Raw genomic sequence first — 5861 nt, 5'->3', positions numbered from 1 at the left:
CCAAAGGGACTCGCAATGCGTTTTCTGAGTCCCGCTTTTTCAGTCGTCTCCCATGCTGGCTAGGGATATGTTTCGGGTTTCTAGGAAAGAGCAAACACGGAGGGTTCAGTTGCATTTGGGGCTGCATAAAGGCTCCCCTGGGGAGTTCAGATGCACCCAAAGCCTTCCTTTGGGGGCACTTTTGGATGGGCGAAAGGGACTCGCAATGCGTTTTCTGGGGCTCGATTTTTTCACTCGTCTCCCAGGCCGGCTAGGGCTATGTTTAGGCTTGCGGTAAAAGAGTGAACCCGGAGGGTCCAGTTGCATGTGGGGCTGTAAAAAGGCTCCCCTGGGGAGTTCAGATGTACCCAAAGCCTTCCTTTGGGGGCACTTTTGGATGGTTCAAAGGGACTTGCATTGCGTTTTCTGAGGCACAATTTTTCAGTCTTCTCCCATTGCGCCGAGGGCTATGTTTAGGCTTCTGGTGAAAGAGTGAACCCGGAGGGTCCAGTTGCATGTGGGACTGTAAAAAGGCTCCCCTGGGGAGTTCAGTTGTACCCAAAGCCTTCCTTTGGGGGCACTTTTGGATGGGCAAATGGGGCTTGTAACGCATTTTCTTGGGCTCGATTTTTCAGTCGTCTCCGATGCCGGCCTGTGTTATATTTAGGCTTCTGGTGAAAGAGTGAACCCGGAGGGTCCAGTTGCATGTGGGGCTGCATAAAGGCGCCCCTGGGGAGTTCAGATGTACCCAAAGGCTTCCTTTCAGGGCACCTTTGGATGGGCGAAAGGGGCTCAGAACATGTTTTCTGGGGAATGATTTTTCAGTCGTCTGCCATGCGGGTTAAGGCTATATTCAGTGTTGCTGTAAAAGAGCGAATACGGAGTGTCTAGCTGCATGTGGGGCTGCGTAAAGGCTCACTTGGGGAGTTAACTTGTACCAAAAGCCTTCCTTTGGGGGCACTTTTGGATGGGCGAAAGGGTCTAATAACGCGTTTTCTGGGGCCCGGTTTTTCAGTCGTCTCCCATGCCATCCAGGGCTTTCTTTAGGGTTCTGGGAAAGAGCGAATAAGGAGGGTCCAGTTGCATGTGGGACGGTGTAAAGGCTCCCCTGGGGATTTCAGTTGTACCCAAAGCCTTCCTCTTGGGGCACTTTTGGATGGTCCAAAGGGGCTCGGAACGCGTTTTCTGGGGCCCGATTTTTCAGTCGTCTCCGATGCCGGCTAGGGCTATGTTTAGGATTGCTCAGAAACAGTAAACCCGCAGGGTCTAGTTACATGTGGGGCTGCGTAAAGGCTCCCCTGGGGAGTTCAGTTGTACCCAAAGCCTTCCTTCTGGGGCACTTTTGATGGACGAAATGGGCTCAGTACGCGTTTTCTTGGTCCTTGCCGGCCAGGGATTTATTTAGGGTTGTTGGGAAAGAGCGAATAAGGAGGGTCCACTTGCATGTGGGACTGCAAAAAGGCTCCCCTGGGAAGTTCAGATGTACCCAAAGCCTTCGTTTGGGGGCACTTTTCGATGGTCCAAAGGGACTCGCAATGCGTTTTCTGAGTCCCGCTTTTTCAGTCGTCTCCCATGCTGGCTAGGGATATGTTTCGGGTTTCTAGGAAAGAGCAAACACGGAGGGTTCAGTTGCATTTGGGGCTGCATAAAGGCTCCCCTGGGGAGTTCAGATGCACCCAAAGCCTTCCTTTGGGGGCACTTTTGGATGGGCGAAAGGGACTCGCAATGCGTTTTCTGGGGCTCGATTTTTTCACTCGTCTCCCAGGCCGGCTAGGGCTATGTTTAGGCTTGCGGTAAAAGAGTGAACCCGGAGGGTCCAGTTGCATGTGGGGCTGTAAAAAGGCTCCCCTGGGGAGTTCAGATGTACCCAAAGCCTTCCTTTGGGGGCACTTTTGGATGGTTCAAAGGGACTTGCATTGCGTTTTCTGAGGCACAATTTTTCAGTCTTCTCCCATTGCGCCGAGGGCTATGTTTAGGCTTCTGGTGAAAGAGTGAACCCGGAGGGTCCAGTTGCATGTGGGACTGTAAAAAGGCTCCCCTGGGGAGTTCAGTTGTACCCAAAGCCTTCCTTTGGGGGCACTTTTGGATGGGCAAATGGGGCTTGTAACGCATTTTCTTGGGCTCGATTTTTCAGTCGTCTCCGATGCCGGCCTGTGTTATATTTAGGCTTCTGGTGAAAGAGTGAACCCGGAGGGTCCAGTTGCATGTGGGGCTGCATAAAGGCGCCCCTGGGGAGTTCAGATGTACCCAAAGGCTTCCTTTCAGGGCACCTTTGGATGGGCGAAAGGGGCTCAGAACATGTTTTCTGGGGAATGATTTTTCAGTCGTCTGCCATGCGGGTTAAGGCTATATTCAGTGTTGCTGTAAAAGAGCGAATACGGAGTGTCTAGCTGCATGTGGGGCTGCGTAAAGGCTCACTTGGGGAGTTAACTTGTACCAAAAGCCTTCCTTTGGGGGCACTTTTGGATGGGCGAAAGGGTCTAATAACGCGTTTTCTGGGGCCCGGTTTTTCAGTCGTCTCCCATGCCATCCAGGGCTTTCTTTAGGGTTCTGGGAAAGAGCGAATAAGGAGGGTCCAGTTGCATGTGGGACGGTGTAAAGGCTCCCCTGGGGATTTCAGTTGTACCCAAAGCCTTCCTTTGGGGGCACTTTTGGATGGGCGAAAGGGACTTGTAACGCGTTTTCTTGGTCCTGAGTTTTCAGTCTTCTCCCATGCCGGCTAGGGAGTTGTTTAGGGTTTCTCTGAAAGAGCGAACACGGAGGGTCCAGTTGCATGTGGAGCTGCGTAAAGGCTCCCCTCGGGAGTTCAGTTGTACCCAAAGCCTTCCTTTGGGGCACTTTTGGATGGGCGAAAGAGGCTCAGAACCCGTTTTCTGGGGCCCGATTTTTCAGTCGTCTCCGATGCTGGCTAGGGTTATGTTAGGCTTGCGGTGAAAGAGTGAACCCGGAGGGTCCAGTTGCATATGGGGCTGCGTAAAGGCTCCACTCGGGAGTTCAGTTGTACCCAAAGCCTTCGTTTGGGGGCACTTTTCGATGGTCCAAAGGGACTCGCAATGCGTTTTCTGAGGCACACTTTTTCAGTCTTCTCCCATTGCGGCTAGGGCTATGTTTAGGCTTCTGGTGAAAGAGTGAACCCGGAGGGTCCAGTTGCATGTGGGACTGTAAAAAGGCTCCCCTGGGATGTTCCGCTGTACCCAAAGCCTTTCTTTGGGGGCACTTATGGATGGGTGAAAGGGACTTGTAACGCGTTTTCTGAGAACCGAGTTTTCAGTCGTCTCCGATGCCGGCTAGGGCTATGTTTAGGCTTCTGGTGAAAGAGTGAACCCGAAGGGTCCAGTTGCATGAGGGACTCCAAAAAGGCTTCCCTGGGGAGTTCACTTGTACCCAAAGCCTTTCTTTAGGATCAATTTTCGATGGGTGAAAAGGGCTTGAAACGCGTTTTCTGGTGCCCGATTTTTCAGTCATATCCGATGACGGCTAGGGATATGTTTAGGCTTGCTCGGAAAGAGTGAACCCGGAGGGTCCAGTTGCATGTGGGGCTGCGTAAAGGCTCCCCTGGGGAGTTCAGGTGTACCCAAAGCCTTCCTCTGGGGCCACTTTTGGATGGTCCAAAGGGACTCGCAATGCGTTTTCTGAGGCACACTTTTTCAGTCTTCTCCCATTGCGGCTAGGGCTATGTTTAGGCTTCTGGTGAAAGAGTGAACCCGGAGGGTCCAGTTGCATGTGGGACTGTAAAAAGGCTCCCCTGGGGAGTTCCGTTGTACCCAAAGCCTTCCTTTGGGGGCACTTTTGGATGGGCGAATGGGGCTTGTAACGCATTTCTTGGGCTCGATTTTTCAGTTGTCTCTGATGCCAGCCAGTGTTATATTTAGGCTTGATGTGTATGAGTGAATAATGAGGGTCCAGTTGCATGTAGCGCTGCGTAAAGGTTCCCTTGGGAAGTTCACCTGTACCCAAAGACTTTCATTGGGGGCACTTTTGGATGGGCGAAAGGGACTTGTAACGCGTTTCCTGGGCACGATTTTTCAGTCGTCTCCGATGCCGGCTAGGGATATATTTAGGCTTGCTGTGAAAGAGCAAATACGGAGGGTCCAGTCGCATGTTGGGCTGCAAAAAGACTCCCTTGGGGTGTTCAGTTGTACCCAAAGCCTTCCTTTGGGGGCACTTTTGGATGGGCGAAAGGGACTCGCAACGTGTTTTCTGGGGCTCGATTTTTCACTCGTCTCCCAGGCCGGCTAGGGCTATGTTTAGGCTTGCTGTGAAAGAGCGAACACGGAGGGTCCAGTTGCATGTGGGACTGCAAAAAGGCTCCCCTGGGGAGTTTACTTGTACCCAAAATCTCCCTTTCGGGGCACTTTTGGATGGGCGAAAGCGGCTCAGAACATGTTTTCTGGGGAATGATTTTTCAGTCGTCTGCCATGCGGGCTAGGGCTATATTCAGTGTTGCTGTAAAAGAGCGAATACGGAGTGTCTAGCTGCATGTGGGGCTGCGTAAAGGCTCCCCTGGGGAGTTCAGTTGTACCCAAAGCCTTCCTTCTGGGGCACTTTTGATGGACGAAATGGGCTCAGAATGCGTTTTCTTGGTCCCGAGTGTTCAGTCGTCTCCCCTGCCGGCCAGGGCTATTTTTAGTGTTGTTGGGAAACAGCGAATAAGGAGGGTCCACTTGCATGTGGGACTGCAAAAAGGCTCCCCAGGGGAGTACAGTTGTACCCAAAGCCTTCCTTTGGGGGCACTTTTTGATGGGGGAAAGGGTCTCGGCATGCGTTCTCTGGGGCCTGAGTTTTCAGTCGTCTCCCATGCCGGCTAGGGATATGTTTAGGGTTTCTCTGAAAGAGCGAACACGGATGGTCCAGTAGCATGTGAGACTGCGTAAAGGCTGCCATGGGGAGTTCACTTGTACCCAAAGCCTTCCTTTGGGGGCACTTTCGGATGGGTGAAAGGGACTTGTAACACGTTATCTGGGGCCCTAGTTTTCAATCGTCTCCGATGCCGGCTAGGGTTATGTTTAGACTTCTGGTGAAAGAATGAACCCTGAGGGTCCAGTTGCATGTGGGGCTGCGTAAAGGCTCCCCTCGGGAGTTCAGTTGTACCCAAAGCCTTCCGTTGTGGCACATTTTTGATGGGCGAAAAGGGCTCAGAACCCGATTTTGAGGCCCAAGTTTTCAGTCGTCTCCGATGCCAGCCAGGGCTCTATTTAAGGTTGTTGGGAAAGAGCGAACACGGAGGGTCCAGTTGCATGTGGGACTCCAAAAAGGCTCCCCTGGGGAGTTCAGTTGTACCCAAAGCCTTTCTTTGGGTGCACTTTTAGACGGGCAAAAGGGCTCGGAACTCTTGTTCTGGGGCATGAGTTTTCAGTCTTCTCCCAGTGCAGCTAGGGATACATTTAGGCTTGCTCAGAAAGAGTGAACCCGGAGGGTCCAGTTGCATGTGGGGCTGCGTAAAGGCTCCCCTGCGGAGTTCAGTTGTACCCAAAGCCTTCCTTTGGGGGCACCTTTGGATGGGCGAAAGGGGCTCAGAACCCGATTTCTGAGGCCCAAGTTTTCAGTCGTCTTTGATGTCAGCCAGGGCTCTATTTAAGGTTGTTGGGAAAGAGCGAATAAGGAGGTTCCAGTTGCATGTGGGACTGCAAAAAGGCTCCCCTGGGGAGTTGAGATGTACCCAAAGCGTTCCTTTCGGGGCACTTTTGGATGGGTGAAAGGGGCTCAGAACGCGTTTTCTGGGACCCGAGTTTTCAATTGTCTCCGATGCCGGCTAGGGTTATGTTTAGGCTTCTGGTGAAAGAGTGAACCCGGAGGGTCCAGTTGCATGTGGGATTGTAAAAAGGCTCCCCTGGGGAGTTCAGTTGTACCCAAAACCTTTCTTTTGGGGCACTTTTGTATGG

Source organism: Anas acuta, chromosome W (assembly GCF_963932015.1).
Source record: "Anas acuta chromosome W, bAnaAcu1.1, whole genome shotgun sequence".
Lineage (NCBI taxonomy): Eukaryota > Metazoa > Chordata > Aves > Anseriformes > Anatidae > Anas > Anas acuta.
The sequence above is the reverse complement of the archived record's forward strand: the minus strand, read 5'-3'. Positions refer to the sequence as shown.